Raw genomic sequence first — 16,549 nt, 5'->3', positions numbered from 1 at the left:
AGCTAATCCAAAATGCTGCAGCAAGAGTCCTGACAGGGACTAGAAAGAGAGAGCATATTTCTCCTGTTTTGGCTTCCCTTCATTGGCTTCCTGTTAAATCCAGAATTGAATTCAAAATCCTGCTCCTCACATACAAGGTCTTAAATAATCAGGCCCCATCTTATCTTAATGACCTTGTAGTACCATATCACCCTATTAGAGCGCTCCGCTCTCGCTCTGCAGGCCTACTTGTTGTTCCTAGAGTATTTAAAAGTAGAATGGGAGGGAGAGCCTTCAGTTTTCAGGCCCCTCTTCTGTGGAACCAGCTTCCAGTTTGGATTCGGGAGACAGACACTATCTCTACTTTTAAGATTAGGCTTAAAACTTTCCTTTTTTCTAAAGCATATAGTTAGGGCTGGACCAGGTGACCCTGAATCCTCCCTTTGTTATGCTGCAATAGATGTAGGCTGCCGGGGGATTCCCATGATGCATTGAGTTTTTCCTTTCCAGTCACCTTTCTCACTCACTATGTATTAATAGACCTCTCTGCATTGAATCATATCTGTTATTAACCTCTGTCTCTCTTCCACAGCATGTCTTTATCCTGTCTTCCTTCTCTCACCCCAACCGGTCGCAGCAGATGGCCGCCCCTCCCTGAGCCTGGTTCTGCCGGAGGTTTCTTCCTGTTAAAAGGGAGTTTTTCCTTCCCACTGTCGCCAAAGTGCTTGCTCATACGGGGTCATATGATTGTTGGGTTTTTCTCTGTATCTATGAAGCGCCTTGAGGCGACTTTTGTTGTGATTTGGCGCTATATAAATAAAATTGAATTGAATTGAATTGAATTAATAAAGCCAAAGTTCTTACAGGCTACCAGCCAGTGGCAGTCAATAGTAACATTTTATCAGACCCAAAAGTGCAACAAGTAATGCTGTAAAAACAAAAATTAGTAACTTTTAAACTTTTCTTTGCATCTCACTCAAAAATAAAGACCTGCCTTACTACAAACAAAAGCTTGTCAGTCCAACAAACCCCACCCTGTAGTTGCTGTGATGCGTGTTTTCAAGCTATATAACACAGACTATTTGTTTTTCTCTGAGTAAACCAGCAGATGATAGTAACGTGCACGTGAGCCTGGTTGTGAGTGTTGTACTTGTCTGAGCAACGCCCAGTAGAAACTGACTGTTAGTCAAACCTGAGTAATTATACAAGTTTGAACTGGTCTAGTTCACTGTGGTTATTTTCCGTGTGAAACTCAAGTGTATTGATTCACTTCCACACACACTTTAATTTGTAGTTCAAATGCATTCTTTGCCTTTGAACATTAAATCTGTTGCAATAATTTGTACAGAGCTGCATGAGATATCAAGACTGTAACAGTTCTCCAAAACCACATTCAAGTTAACGCCTCCATTATTGGGCCACAGTTTGTGTTGATACCTGAATTTTTATTTAGAGAGAAAAAAAAAACAAAAAAACAACTTTTTACCTCAGGCCTGATCAGCTGATTATGACTACATAATGAACAAAACTCAAATCCATTATTGTAAAATGTTTCCAGTTTACTCTTCATGTGAACAACCTGCAAAGATCACAGCTTTCATTAGACCAACATGCCTCAGTGACTCATTAACAGCTTCAACTATCACAATACAAGAAGATGGAACCATGACATGATACTGGAAATGTTTCCGTTTCAGAGTAATTGAAAACCAAGATGCACCCCATGTGAACTGTTGTATTCAAGGATTCATTCAATATATTTTTTACTCAACCAAAATTTCTGTGTTTCTTGAAATTGGCAATAAATGCCATTGAAGCTGGCATTTATTTTCTGTTGAGAAGTTGTTCTCTTGTGTGTTTTCCTGAAATTTGGATTTTGGCTTTTGACTTCTCTGGATTTTTGGGTTAGCTTTTTAATCCTTTCTGCCTGTGAGTTCACATTTTGGTTCTCATATACCCACAGCTACGAGGAGTAAAAACTTTAGGACTCTAGTGGAACATTCTAAAGTGCAGATTTAAGAGTGGATATTTTTTTTACAGGTTTTATTGATTATTTGTAAAAAAAAAGAAAAAAAAGACTAAAGTAAAAAAAAGAGTTGTCTTTAATAAGGCCCTTAAACCTTTAATGGAGTTAGATTGGTTTTAGGGATTTTTTATCATTATTTTTTTTTAATTAACCACACTAAGAAGTGTGGAAATGATTTAAATGTGTCGTTGTGCAGTTAAAGCTGTTTATGTGACACCCTGACCTCCTGTGGAGCAGCTCTGAAAGAAATAGTCAATCGGCAGAGGACACATCGACAGTTTAGTCCATTCACAGAAGAAAAGACCAGAGAAAGGCCTGGACTTCCACAGAAAACACGTGTGGATGATCCAGATCCTATCACGGTAAAAAAAAGCCTTCATCACAACATCAGCCAAGTGAGGAAGACTCTCAAGGAGGGAGACCATCATTACCCAAGTCTTCCATTAAGAGAGTTCATTGTAAATCCAGTGTTTGTAACTGTCTCTAAAGCCAAACACCAAAACAGACCACATAAAAGTAAAAATTAATACAAGCTCAATTTATCTATTCTGTTGGTTATGATTAACAGAGCAAACAGTGGATCATGACAGATACATTTTTCTGTTTCAGTAATTCTTGTTTACCTGCTGTTGTCATACACTTTCTTATGAAAAAGAGTCAATATACTTTGTTTTTTTAAAACTAAGAAAAAAGGGGGTTGTGTTTGTACAATATCTAAATGTATGTATTTTTTCTAAATTGTGCTAAATTTGCCCACTGAAATTTGCCCATTTTGTACTGAAATCCAGCGACTGAATACCTTCTGTAACATCGCCACTTTGAATAAAATTATGTTTGTTTTTAGGCAGCAGTTCATTTTTTGGTAATTCATAAATGTGTGTAAATATGATGTTAAGACGACTGTGTATTTATCTTTCAATTTTCTGAGTGATTGACAGACTGATTTATGATATGTTAACATGATAAATTTTGTCAGTCTAATCCCATCAGGATAACAAATATTTACTTCCTGTTGTAGAAAATCCATTAGTTTGTGAAGCAGTGTTTTGAATCAGATACTTAATATCAAATGTCATCTGTTCATCAAACTATTTGATTCCAGCCACACTAGAATTTCACATGTCAAATCACAAAAAAGTGATCTATAATATAATAAATATATAAGTTTATGGTAAAAAGAAGAGAGACTTACAGGTTGTTCAAACAGAGCAGAAGCTGAAGAATCTCTACTATACACCCAAGGTTTGTCACTGTGTTCTTGTCTCAACTTGTGTTGTCTGGCTCCAAATGTTCATCAGCTTTGCTTGTTTTTCTTGTTTGTATTTTTTTTCTCCACCCATTTGATTAAGGGTGCATTGGGAATATAAAATACCATAAAGGCACAAATAAGTCACATAAAAAACAAACAAACAAAAAACAGCACAGAGTGATAAAAAAGTTTACATTTATTTTTTATATCTCTCTTTGAATGTGTTGGTGTGAGATTCTATCCAGAAAGAAGAAAACAGGAAACTGAGAATAATACACAAATTATTTCATTTAAAAATAGTTTTAAATATTCTTGTTACTGCAGTCAGTAGGTTTTAATTTGTTTAGAATAAATTCATAATTATTCTATAGATGTCACATTGACTCCAGAAAAAAATAAAATAATATAAATATATATAATATAAAAACATAATATAAAAATAAAATTAAATAATAAATAATAAATAAATGCTTCAAAGTGTTAAAAGGGCACGAAAGAGAGCATGTGAGCACAAAGGCATGACCATGGCAGTCAAGAAAAAAAAGGTTAACCGTTGTATTTCAAACCAACCCATTCTTTCTACATCTCAACCCCATTAAATGATCTTGCTGTTTGCTCTCATTTACATGTCGTCTCAGGCCTAAATGTTTGCTTATTCCAGTATCATTCCATAGATGTTTTCTAATCTAATCGAGGATGTATTCCCTGCTAGTAAAATTAATAATGTAGTTAACAAGTAGAAAAAAAAAATATGTGAGTGCCCTGTGTGAGAAAACAATTTGGTTTATTCTGCTGATACCCCTCCATTATCCAAGTGTGTGCTTTTTTAATGACTTAAAAGTATAAAACCTCAATTTCAATTCCATGAATACAAACTTTGTGTCGTGGATTATGAATCTATAGATTAAAGGTCATGATTACTTCACAGCCTGGCTTGAGACAGAGTTGTGAGACTGTCAGTCTACATTGTCTCTGCAGAAAATGAACCTATGAAACAAACTACAGCTGATTATTTTACACACACCAGACTGGATTTATTTAACCTCCCAGCTTCAGGACACATTTGATCATTTTAAACCAAAATATCAATCATCATATGTTAAAAATGGCATTAAAATCAGCTGACTACACTTCCTGCAGGTGAAGAAATAAAGTAGAATTTTATTACAGCTATAAATTTTGTGAACAGCAATGTTAACATTACTTTTATTTTTGTTACACAGAACTATAAAAACAAGAACTTGTGAGCTGCAGCCACATAAGTCTAATTTCCCCCTGTGGAAACCTGCAGATAATGTGCACTCCATGTCAGTGTTTTTTATCATGGTTTGCAATCCATACCGGGTGCTCTGCCATGGTGATGTGTCCTCATGTTCCACACACACTTTAGTATGCAGTGTGTGTTTCCTCTTTGCCTTTGAACATTAATATATTATTAAAGAATATTTCTTTAGTGGGAAGAAGGAACAAAAGACAGGGAAACAGTGCAGCTGCTCAACATCTGGAAGCCCCCCCCCCCCCCCCCCTACACAACCAGAACTTTGTATTTGTTGTTTGTGCAACAAGGATTTCTGCTTCTTTGAGGAGCACAATGCAGCTGGAATTTAGGAGTTACCCTCCTGAGCTGAAAATTTACATTTACATTTGCAATGATTGATTACACAGCAGTGGGGAGTAGATGTCATCACAGTAGATGTCTTTCTGAAAGTGCTGTAACTAAGTTTAAGAATATAATGCACCCACTGTTATCATCTTCAATGCCCTGTACCAACATAGAGCAGAGCAGCTATCTGAACGCTACCCCAACAGAGGTCGATTATCTTGTTAATAATTTTACCTCCTCACTACGTACGACTCTGGATACTGTAGCTCCTGTGAAAACTAAGGCCTCAAATCAGAAGTACCTGACTCCGTGGTATAATTCTGAAACACGTACCCTAAAGCAGATGACTCGTAAGCTGGAGAGGAAAATTTAGAGGATCATCATTTAGCCTGGAGAAATAGTTTGCTGCTTTATAAGAAAGCCCTCCGCAAAGCCAGAACATCTTACTATTCATCACTGATTGAAGAAAATAAGAACAACCCCAGGTTTCTCTTCAGCACTGTAGCCAGGCTGACAAAAAGTCAGAGCTCTTTTGAGCCAACCATCCCTTTAACGTTAACTAGTAATGACTTCATGAACTTCTTCACAAATAAAATTTTTATCATTAGAGAAAAAATTACCAATAATCATCCCACAGATGCAATATTATCTACAGTTACTCTTAGTACCATTGATGTTAAGTTAGACTCTTTTTCTCTAATTGATCTTTCTGAGTTAACTTCAATAATTACTTCCTCACTTCACTGTTAATTCCTCCATCAACGGTTAGCTGAGCTGGTCAGAGCGTGATGCTAATAATGCCAAAGTCATGGGTTCAAGTTTTTTTTCCACTATGTTGAAGTAATTTCTTGTAAACACACATTTCTCTTGTGTTCTTAACAGTTCTTCCACCCTCTTTTTTGGTATATTAGTCAACAAAAGGATCAGTTTCCACACAAGTTGTAGGCCGGTTAGCTCAGCTGGTCAGAGCGTGGTGCTAATAACGCCAAGGTCATGGGTTCAATCCCCATACTGGCCATTCCAGCAGCCATCTAAGGTGCTGTCTGGTGATAGATTGTGGATTTTATTTGGTGGGATCCAAGAAAAATCCTCTGCCAACTTCCAGGTGAGTGATGTACGCAACTACAAATGACAGCAAACCACAAAATTCACTGACACATGACACGCTAATGAATACATTACATGCTTAGCTACAATCTCCAAATCACTTTTCCAGCTACTTTCTGGATAAATCACTCATTTCCAAAGTCTGACACAGCATACTGCATCAAAAACTGCTGCTTTATATCCTCACCTATCAACCCTAACAGTAGAAGACGCACACCATGTATTGTTTTGTGGCAAATTTCTTCTTAAAGCATTTTTTGTAAGTCAACAGAAGAGGTTTTTTTCCCACTATGTTGAAGTAATTTCTTGTAAACACACATTTCTCTTGTGTTCTTAACAGTTCTTCCACCCTCTTTTTTGGTATATTAGACAAAAAAAAAGGGGTCCGTTTAGGGACAAGTTGTGGGCCGGTTAGCTCAGCTGGTCAGAGCTTGCTGCTAATAATGCCAAAGTCATGGCTTCAATCCCCATACTGGTCATTCCAGTATGGAATGTGCTGTCTCATGGTAGACTGTGGTTTTGTTTGGTGGGATCGAAGAAAAAAACTTCTGCCAACTTCCAGGTGACAGATCGGGCCACGTAAGCTTTATGACGTCCATTGGCAGTTGATACTCTGGCTTAGTGGGTGGATCCACTGTGCATGTGGCAGGTAGGACTACGTTTTTAAGAGCGTGATACATGGGAGAAATGCTGTGGCATGCACTTATTTCAAGCAACAATCAATTATTTCAAGCAAGAATCAAGCAATATCCACCAGCCACCTGACCAACCCAACACCAGCAGTTGGCTCAAGCAGACTCCAACGAACGTTCGTGAAAAGTGGGAGCTTCTGCCAGACCACGTGGCCTAACGGACAAGGCGTCTGACTTCGGATCAGAAGATTGAGGGTTCGAGTCCCTTCGTGGTTGGTTGTGAGTCCTTGAGGAGCAGGCATGCGTTCGCAGCATGCCAACCTCAGCTCCTTTATGTCATCCAAAATTGCTACGCTGTTGTCAACTTCATGTCCTTCAACAGAGACTCTACGAGTTCTCAAACGAGGCTCGAATGGACAGGTTGGGGACTGAAGCCATGAACTTGGCCTTATCAGTGCCAGGCTCCAGTAGTCTTGGCTTAGAAGCAACCATAGAAAGTCAATAACATGCCATGACCTCAAGCGACACGGGTGAAAAAATCACGACTTGGAAGCAGGCTGTTGGTGGAACTCCACCTGCATAGGTGGCTTCTGATCAGTAGGAGCTTCCAAGAGTTGGCTTTCATTGGTACAGCTTGAAGTAATTTCTTGTAAACACACATTTCTCTTGTGTTCTTAACAGTTCTTCCACCCTCTTTTTTGGTATATTAGTCAACAAAAGGATCAGTTTGCACACAAGTTGTAGGCCGGTTAGCTCAGCTGGTCAGAGCGTGGTGCTAATAACGCCAAGGTCATGGGTTCAATCCCCATACTGGCCATTCCAGCAGCCATCTAAGGTGCTGTCTGGTGATAGATTGTGGATTTTATTTGGTGCGATCCAAGAAAAAACCTCTGCCAACTTCCAGGTGAGTGATGTACTCAATCCAACACCTTTCACTATATATACCCTTCCTAAAAAAAAACAAAAAAAAACCCGTCAGCCCATAAAAACAAAAAATCGCCAGCGGCCCACCGGTCAAATGCCGGTATTCCCTATGGCCAGTCCAGCTATGGTAGAGGGTCTGTTTTGATTGTGATGAGGATCCGCGTGTGTTATGCAGTTAAAGTCGGCTAAGAGTCTTTAATGAAGTTGAAGAAGTATGAAATGCTGGGTTAGAGTCCCAAGGCATTGAGATAAAGGCTCAAGTAGTTTGGTAGGGAATTGGTCATTTTGTTGGTTAAAGTCCAAATTGGTTATAAGTGTGGACCTGTGTGATTATAAGTGAGGGTAGGCTCCATTGACCTCTAGGTTGCACTTGCCTTAGTCAGACTCTTGTTTTAGGGCGTTGGCTGTTGTTTCAAATTGTTATAAATTATTATAGAACGGCGGTTGGACCGCTAAGAAGCACATTGCTCAGAGGTAACGCTTGCCGGGGTTGGGGACGCTCAATGCCCGTCCTCTTTGAGGGATAGTCAGTTGGTCACTGTGGAGCCTGGGGCACTCCAGAACAACTAAGTGGTTTCACCACTTCACCGTCAGAAACGGTGTTATGTGCTTTTTTGGACAAAGTTAAATTGAGTTAGGTGCTCTTTAGAAATTAGGTCAGAAACTGTTCCAGAAGTAACAGATACTGTTTGATTGATTACAAAAAAGTTAACTTTCTTCGGTTGGACCCGTTATGGTTAAATTTGTCGAAATTTGTTAGGTGCTGAATCTGTCTGGCCTTGCAGTGATTGTAAATATAAGACGTCTTTGTAATATAAAATAAAAGAGTTTTGTCTGAGCTTTGTGTGAGACTGTGGGTGAGGCGCAGCTGCAGCGCTGCGAGCTATTTTTAGATTGTGTGTGAACATGCAAATGAGCTGTGACGCGCACAGAGGACTTTTGTTGCTGTTTAGCGTGTTTTTGAGCTTTATAATTATGAGTTGCAAACAATGATACATGCCTGTAATTAAAACTCTGATTTTGCTGATTATAATATTACAAATAAGGTTTTGAATGACTAGGGTGTGAATGATGTTGGGTTTTAAAACTGAAACTCAGAGAGGAGTGTGTTGGGAGACTGGCATGTAGTCTGCAGTGCAAAGGTGGGCGTCTTGCCTGCTGATCTATTTAACAGTGATGAAAATGATATTAAATAAATCTCTCAGTGTGTTGATACAGGTGGCTACGGGCCTGGACCAACTGCCCCCACAAGCACAGCGGCCAAAGCAAAATTATAGTAATGGAAACCAAACTCAGCAAGAATCAGCAGCTGTGGAAAAGACAGCAGCTAGCAGAGAGTTAAAGGACAAATTATGAGAAGCTTTAAAGGAGAAATTAAGAGAAGTTTTAACACATAAAATTGGGGCCAACAGACTTGTGGAGGTTGGGAAGGCGTCCGGAGCATCACAACAAAAGGTGAAACAAAACACACAAGCAGAGAATTGTGAGAGAGGCACATGTTAGAGAAATGCCTCGTTTAAGAAAAAACGTTAAATTAGCCCATCTACAAACGCACACGCAATGAAGAAACAGCTTACACCCATGAACACGTGAAGATTTTCCAGCAAGTTTAAAGCAGTGAAACTTAACATATACCCGCCGTTAAATAATAAAGTTTATCCACTACTAACAAATAAACTCTCTGGGTTGCAGGACAACAACTTAACTTCAAAAAAGAAAAAAAAGACACGACAAATTTACTGGTTAATAAAAGTCAAATTGTGACATGTTTTCTGCTGATTGATTAATACAAGTGATTACTAAATGAAAGAAAATTCCAATTTTTGTGCTTTTAAACATGATCTTAAGAATTTTAACATGTACCTGTGTTGTCCTGTCAGCTTGGTGTGTTATGAGAGGATTATATGGTGAGAAAAAACAAAAAAAGGGGGAGAGAAGGCTGACACAGGGCCTGGTCCCGTTGTTTCTCCCCTCTCTGAATAACGCAGCCAAAATAACATCATTTTCCTGTTCATCTGTTTTTGTTTTGTTTTTGTTTTGTTTTTTCTCTTTATGCTTGATTACAGGCTGCTTTGTCACCCAGAAAAGCCGAGGCTGACCCTGGACTCCTGCTCTCCCCTCTACCATCGTTGCTCTCTCCTTTACCATCTTTGATGTGACCCTGACCAAATGCTACAGCAGCTGGACCCACAACAACAACCTGAAAATGTCAACAGGGCTGCAAGAAAACGATCTCATGCAGCAGAGACGGAGAGAGTTAAATCCAAGGCCCGTTTCACTACACGGGGAGATTTCCGTCAGCGTCTCTTCTTTCTGAGAAGACTGAGAAAGGCCCGGCTCCCACCACCGATTCTGACCACCTTATATAGAGGAACTATCGAGAGCATCCTGAGCAGCTGTATCACTGTCTGGTTTGGGAACAGCACCAGGCCGGACAGACAAGCTCTACAGAGGGTTGTACAATCAGCTGAGCGCACCATCCGCTCCGAGCACCCTGACCTGCACTCAATCTACAGCAGGCGGTGCTGGACCAAGACCAGGAAGATCGTGAAGGACCTCAGCCATCCCAACAACAGACTGTTCTCTCTGTTGCTGTGTACGTGACAAATAAACATCTGGATTTGGAAAACGAGGCACTCGCAAAGCCACCAGCATTGTGCCTGATCGGACACACTCCTCTCACACACTCTTCACACTCTTGCCATATGGAAAAAGACAGCTTCAGCTGACAGAGCTGTGACGAGACGTCCATTAAGCCCAGATGAAAAGTGAGGCCGAGCAAAACAATGCTGACCTTAACCACTCTGCATTAAAACTGTGCAGGACAGTGACGGACCAACAATGATCATCGGGCAGCAAAAAGGGCGTGCCAGAGACAGGAGGAGTAACTGAGGTCAGGAGGCACCTCAGAATGGACAAAACACCAGGAGAAAATAAGCTGAAGGCACAGGTGTCGGGGCTCGGCCAGGAGCTGACCTCTGAGAAGAGCCGAACAGCAAAGCCGCAAAAGGCCGTGGAGCAAAGCAAGGAAAACATCGATGGACTTCAATCTGAAGTGGACGGAAAAGATTGTGAGGTTTCTGCCCCTCAGTGAGAGCTCAAGGCATCAGAGCAGAAACTGACCATGGCTCAGTAGGAGCTGGCTGATTATCGAACCCATCAGACTTGGAGTCCCAGACACACGACTTGAAATCAGGCTCAGGACCTCAGCAAGGAGATGAGAATAAAGCAGAACGAGCAGCAGTGACAGCAGCTGAACTTTGACCTGAACAAAATCTTGACTTGGCTGGGAGAAACAGAGGAAGAGCTGGAGCAGCAGCGTAGACTGGAGCTTGACACTGACATCCAGACGATTGAGCTGCGTATCAAAACCCTGAAGGAGCTACAGAAGCAAAAGGGTCAAGTTAAGGAGGAGGGCAGGACCCCAGGGCATGCTTCAGGCCTTGGTTTACCCAGAACACCAGAACAGGAAAGTGATGAACACAAACACCCACACAAACACACACATCTACATGCACTGACTCAGAATGAAGAGAAACACACATATGAACATATGCACTCGTTGATTGAGTGAGAAATGACACACACACGTGCAAAAAAAAAAAATCGAAATGCTGATTCAATTCACTGAGAAGTGATCCACACACACACACATTTACAAGCTTGTGCAATAAAGAGTGATACATACACACGCTGATGCAATGAAGAATGCTCTACTAACAAATGCTGCACACAAACATCCAAATATGGAGTCGGTTACAACAATAAGAACTCATTGATTGTTTATTGGTTAAATGCATTTCATGCCACACAGAGGGCATCTGTGTAGATTTAGGGGACAGGGTCTAAAGCAGTTTGGTTGTGAAAACAATGTCTGTGCGTGATGTCTGTTTATGGCTTAAGGCCTCCACTGAATTGTGTACTGTGCTTCACACAGCCTGATAAGGAGCAGTGGTACAGAGTGAAAATGATGAGTGAATGGTGTGAGTTTTAGTTCGGAGAGAATATGAAAAGGTTGTGTTGATTTGACTCAGTTGTTTAAGTTTCTGCCAAAGCAAAACATTTGTGTGTAACCAGTGTCCACTATTGAATCAAGTCAATCCAACATGTTTTTGTCAGTGAAAAAAAAAAAAGGGGGACACCTTCCTGTTCTTTTTTCTGGAGGATACACAGATCGTTGTTTGCAATCGGGGCAGAATAATCCCCTGATCTGTGCCACGACTGAAGGGTTGTCTAACCCCTAAGGTTGAAGAATGAAGAGCAGAGGATCACCCAACTGGACGACACTGGTAGCTGCCGCAATAAAATAAAGGCTAAAAGCTGTGGGAGACCTGGGGAGTGTCATCTGTACCCGCTATTGTTGGAATAATAGTTTTTCTTGCATCTGAACTGCGCAAACATAGAGGTCATCCCACATATGGTTCGCCCCTCAGGGGGACAAAGGACCTCAGGAGTGAGAAGAGATGAACCCGGCCACACTGAATTGAAGGGTGTTGGTGAGGTCATTAGAATAATGACCTCATCTGGGGGAATTGTTAGATTATAATATTATTTTATGCCATGTTAGACCCCTAATTAAAGATTGTGAATTATTATGTAGTTTTACTTTGCATTATTCTCCTGAATTAGAAGAAGCCGACAACTATTGCATTAGTTAAACTGATTTGCATTAAAGTAGACTGCTGATTTATTGTGAATGAATGATATTGTTTTATGATGCATTATACTGCTGAGTTATAAGAAATACTGTTTGCAGAAAGTCATTGCCTTATTTGTCTGATTAGAAGAGAACAGAACATACTGGAGTTTTCTGCCCCATCTCAGCAGGAGCAGATAAACAGGGAGCCAAGGTCGTAGCTTAGGCGCTGTGTGAGAGAAAGCATGTGAATGTTTAGGCTTTTATGATAAGGTGGAGACACCAGAGGCTATAAAAGTTTGAGCAATGCTCCACCATTTTGAGATCTGATGCTGTCTGCAGTTTCCATCTCCCACGTGTGTGATCATTAAAATCATCGTTTGACTCAACCCGACCGGACCAGTGTTGTTATTGTGGTTTTTCTCTTGTCTCCATCCCCAATATTTTTGAACCATAACATCACCTATCGACCCTAACAGTAGAAGACGCACACCATGTATTGTTTTGTGGCAAATTTCTTCTTAAAGCATTTTTTGTAAGTCAACAGAAGAGTTTTTTTCCCACTATGTTGAAGTAATTTCTTGTAAACACACATTTCTCTTGTGTTCTTAACAGTTCTTCCACCCTCTTTTTTGGTATATTAGACAAAAAAAAGGTGTCGGTTTAGGGACAAGTTGTGGGCCGGTTAGCTCAGCTGGTCAGATCGTGGTGCTAATAACGCCAAAGTCATGGGTTCAATCCCCATACTGGCCATTCCAGTATGGAATGTGCTGTCTCATGGTAGACTGTGGTTTTGTTTGGTGGGATCGAAGAAAAAAACTTCTGCCAACTTCCAGGTGTCAGATCAGGCCACGTAAGCTTTATGACGTCCATTGGCAGTTGATACTCTGGCTTAGTGGGTGGATCCACTGTGCATGTGGCAGGTAGGACTACGTTTTTAAGAGCGTGATACATGGGAGAAATGCTGTGGCATGCACTTATTTCAAGCAACAATCAATTATTTCAAGCAAGAATCAAGCAATATCCACCAGCCACGTGACCAACCCAACACCAGCAGTTGGCTCAAGCAGACTCCAACGAACGTTCGTGAAAAGTGGGAGCTTGTGCCAGACCATGTGGCCTAACGGACAAGGCGTCTAACTTCGGATCAGAAGATTGAGGGTTTGAGTCCTTGAGGAGCAGGCATGTGTTTGCAGCATGCCAACCTCGGCTCCTTTATGTCATCCAAAATTGCTGCGCTGTTGTCAACTTCATGTCCTTCAACAGAGACTCTACGAGTTCTCAAACGAGGCTCGAATGGCCAGGTTGGGGACTGAAGCCATGAACTTGGCCTTATCAGTGCCAGGCTCCAGTAGTCTTGGCTTAGAAGCAACCATAGAAAGTCAATAACATGCCATGACCTCAAGCGACAAGGGTGAAAAAATCACGACTTGGAAGCAGGCTGTTGGTGGAACTCCACCTGCATAGGTGGCTTCTGATCAGTAGGAGCTTCCAAGAGTTGGCTTTCATTGGTACAGCTTGAAGTAATTTCTTGTAAACACACATTTCTCTTGTGTTCTTAACAGTTCTTCCACCCTCTTTTTTGGTATATTAGACAAAAAAAGGATCAGTTCGCACACAAGTTGTAGGCCGGTTAGCTCAGCTGGTCAGAGCGTGGTGCTAATAATGCCAAGGTCATGGGTTCAATCCCCATACTGGCCATTCCAGCAGCCATCCAAGGTGCTGTCTGGTGATACACTGTGGATTTTATTTGGTGGGATCCAAAAAAAAACCTCTGCCAACTTCCAGGTGAGTGATGTACGCAACTACAAATGACAGCAAACCACAAAATTCACTGACACATGACACGCTAATGAATACATTACATGCTTAGCTACAATCTCCAAATCACTTTTCCAGCTACTTTCATGATAAATCACTCATTTCCAAAGTCTGACACAGCATACTGCATCAAAAACTGCTGCTTTATATCCTCACCTATCGACCCTAACAGTAGAAGACGCACACCATGTATTGTTTTGTGGCAAATTTCTTCTTAAAGCATTTTTTGTAAGTCAACAGAAGAGGTTTTTTTCCCACTATGTTGAAGTAATTTCTTGTAAACACACATTTCTCTTGTGTTCTTAACAGTTCTTCCACCCTCTTTTTTGGTATATTAGACAAAAAAAGGGGTCGGTTTAGGCACAAGTTGTGGGCCGGTTAGCTCAGCTGGTCAGAGCATGGTGCTAATAACGCCAAAGTCATGGGTTCAATCCCCATACTGGCCATTCCAGTATGGAAGGTGCTGTCTCATGGTAGACTGTGGTTTTGTTTGGTGGGATCCAAGAAAAAAACTTCTGACAACTTCTAGGTGACAGATCGGGCCACGTAAGCTTTATGACGTCCATTGGCAGTTGATACTCTGGCTTAGTGGGTGGATCCACTGTGCATGTGGCAAGTAGGACTACGTTTTTAAGAGCGTGATACATGGGAGAAATGCTGTGGCATGCACTTATTTCAAGCAACAATCAATTATTTCAAGCAACAATCAAGCAATATCCACCAGCCACGTGACCAACCCAACACCAGCAGTTGGCTCAAGCAGACTCCAACGAACGTTCGTGAAAAGTGGGAGCTTCTGCCAGACCACGTGGCCTAACGGACAAGGCGTCTGACTTCGGATCAGAACATTGCAGATTCGAGTCCCCTCGTGGTTGGTTGTGAGTTCTTGAGGAGCAGGCATGCGTTGCTAAGTGCTGCTGGATGTTTGCTGGAAGCTGAGACCTGCTGTTATTTGACAGCTACTGGAAGTTGCAGGTGACTGCTTGAAGCAGAGTGCTGCTAGCAGCTGAGAACTGCTGCAGGGTGAGATCTGCCGGAGGTTTAAAGCTGCTTGAAGCACCTTGAGCCTGCTTGAGTCACTTGAGTTTAAATTATACTACTCTTCATATTCAGTATGTTTGAAACCTTTCATCGGTCTGGTTAGTGCTTTTATTCTGTTGTTGCCAGAGGCGGAGCCAGACATTTGAAACACCCGGGGCTTAGCCCAAAAGGGTAGTATGCATGTGGGATTTTTTTTTATTTTTTATTTTTTTTGGGGGGGGGGGGGGGGGGTAGAAATTACTGAAAGATTAATTGGCTCTGTTTTGAGTTTTGTTCAAAAAACAATGACTTCATATAGGGAAAAATATATATCACATGTGCAGGACACCTTAAACTAGTTTTTTAATTAGGCAGCAAGGCAGAACAAAATCGGGGCTGCATCAAGACATGAGGACTAAACCCCAATTCAACCAGACCCTGAACTGATCCGGAATTAAAACAGGACTACAACAGTTCAAAATCAGGACTACTGAGGGCTTAACCAAGACAGAACCAGAATCAGAACTAGATGATAGTAGCACTAAAAGTCATCATAGACCTGCAGTACATTTATTGTTTAATTCTACCAAAGTACAATATTTAGATTGAGAAAAGTTTATATAATTATTGAGCCTTGTTGTGCAAACAAGCCTGCAGAACTTAATAAATATAGAATTTGAAAAATAACAAACCTAAAAAGAAACACTAGGTACGAGATACATGAGGACGGTGATACTTTTGGTAAACAACCATTTGACTAACATGTGTGTCTCACCTGCTCTTGTTCCACCTCTGTTCTGTCCTCATTCTCCTCTCTCTCACTCTCTGTTCCTCTCTCTCTCTTTGTGCTGACAATCATCAAATATACAGTTGAAACCACATATTTATGTACTCTTCAGATCAAAACACAAACACTTTTTTAATTGTAACATCAAATCAGACTAAATGTTTATTTTTTAGACTGATAAATCTAAAAAACATATTTGTTAACTTTAAGAGTAAAGAGAGAAACTATCTGTATTTCTTAATTGCAAATGGCACCAAATTGTATTCAAACTGAGCCACACTTATGGAGCTCCACAGTTCTTTTCCTGGTGTTTTGGTTGACATCTTTTGATTTTCCCATGTCACAGAAAATTTACTCACATGGACTCTGCTAACCTATCAGAAGCTTCTTCAGCTCAGAATGGAATCGTCTGGAGTTTCTTATTAGTTAACAATAAACTTAGTGTACATGTACTCCTAAATTTGATGAAAGTGATAAAAAATACAGCTCTGTCTCTCTTTATTCTGACATTTAACTAATTCAAAAGATATTTCAATATTTATCTAAAAGAAAAGTTTACTCTAAATTGATGTTGTACAGTAAAAATGTTTTATGTTTTCTCCCTAAAGTGTAAATATCTGGTTACAAATGTGAATATCCTGCTGTGTACTGAAATCCCTCTTATTTTGCATAGAAATATACTGAACAACATACAAAGCATAATATATAAAATAACATTTACCTGAGTTTTTTCTTTGAAAGAAGCCTCTAATGTCCATTCTTATA

At 40.5% G+C, this 16,549-nt stretch overlaps 1 protein-coding gene and 4 non-coding genes across 6 annotated transcripts in view; 4 read left to right on the top strand and 1 right to left on the bottom strand.

Annotated features, from left to right (window-relative positions):
- The window catches only part of LOC147336641 (NACHT, LRR and PYD domains-containing protein 12-like), a 327,736-nt gene that overhangs the window by 61,353 nt on the left and 249,834 nt on the right, over positions 1 to 16,549 (bottom strand). The window lies entirely within an intron of this gene.
- trnai-aau (transfer RNA isoleucine (anticodon AAU)) lies at positions 5,802 to 5,875 on the top strand. The gene has a single exon. It is a non-coding gene; the product is annotated as a tRNA-Ile (tRNA).
- trnar-ucg (transfer RNA arginine (anticodon UCG)) lies at positions 6,800 to 6,872 on the top strand. Its single transcript has one exon. It is a non-coding gene; the product is annotated as a tRNA-Arg (tRNA).
- trnai-aau (transfer RNA isoleucine (anticodon AAU)) lies at positions 7,340 to 7,413 on the top strand. The gene has a single exon. It is a non-coding gene; the product is annotated as a tRNA-Ile (tRNA).
- On the top strand, positions 13,784 to 13,857 carry trnai-aau (transfer RNA isoleucine (anticodon AAU)). Its single transcript has one exon. It is a non-coding gene; the product is annotated as a tRNA-Ile (tRNA).

Source organism: Aulonocara sp. 'chitande type north' Nkhata Bay, linkage group LG3 (genome assembly GCF_057382095.1).
Source record: "Aulonocara sp. 'chitande type north' Nkhata Bay isolate Kocher_YH1m ecotype deep benthic linkage group LG3, A_spYH_male_GT1.1, whole genome shotgun sequence".
Classification (NCBI taxonomy): domain Eukaryota; kingdom Metazoa; phylum Chordata; class Actinopteri; order Cichliformes; family Cichlidae; genus Aulonocara; species Aulonocara sp. 'chitande type north' Nkhata Bay.
This window is presented reverse-complemented; position numbering and strand designations above follow the sequence as displayed.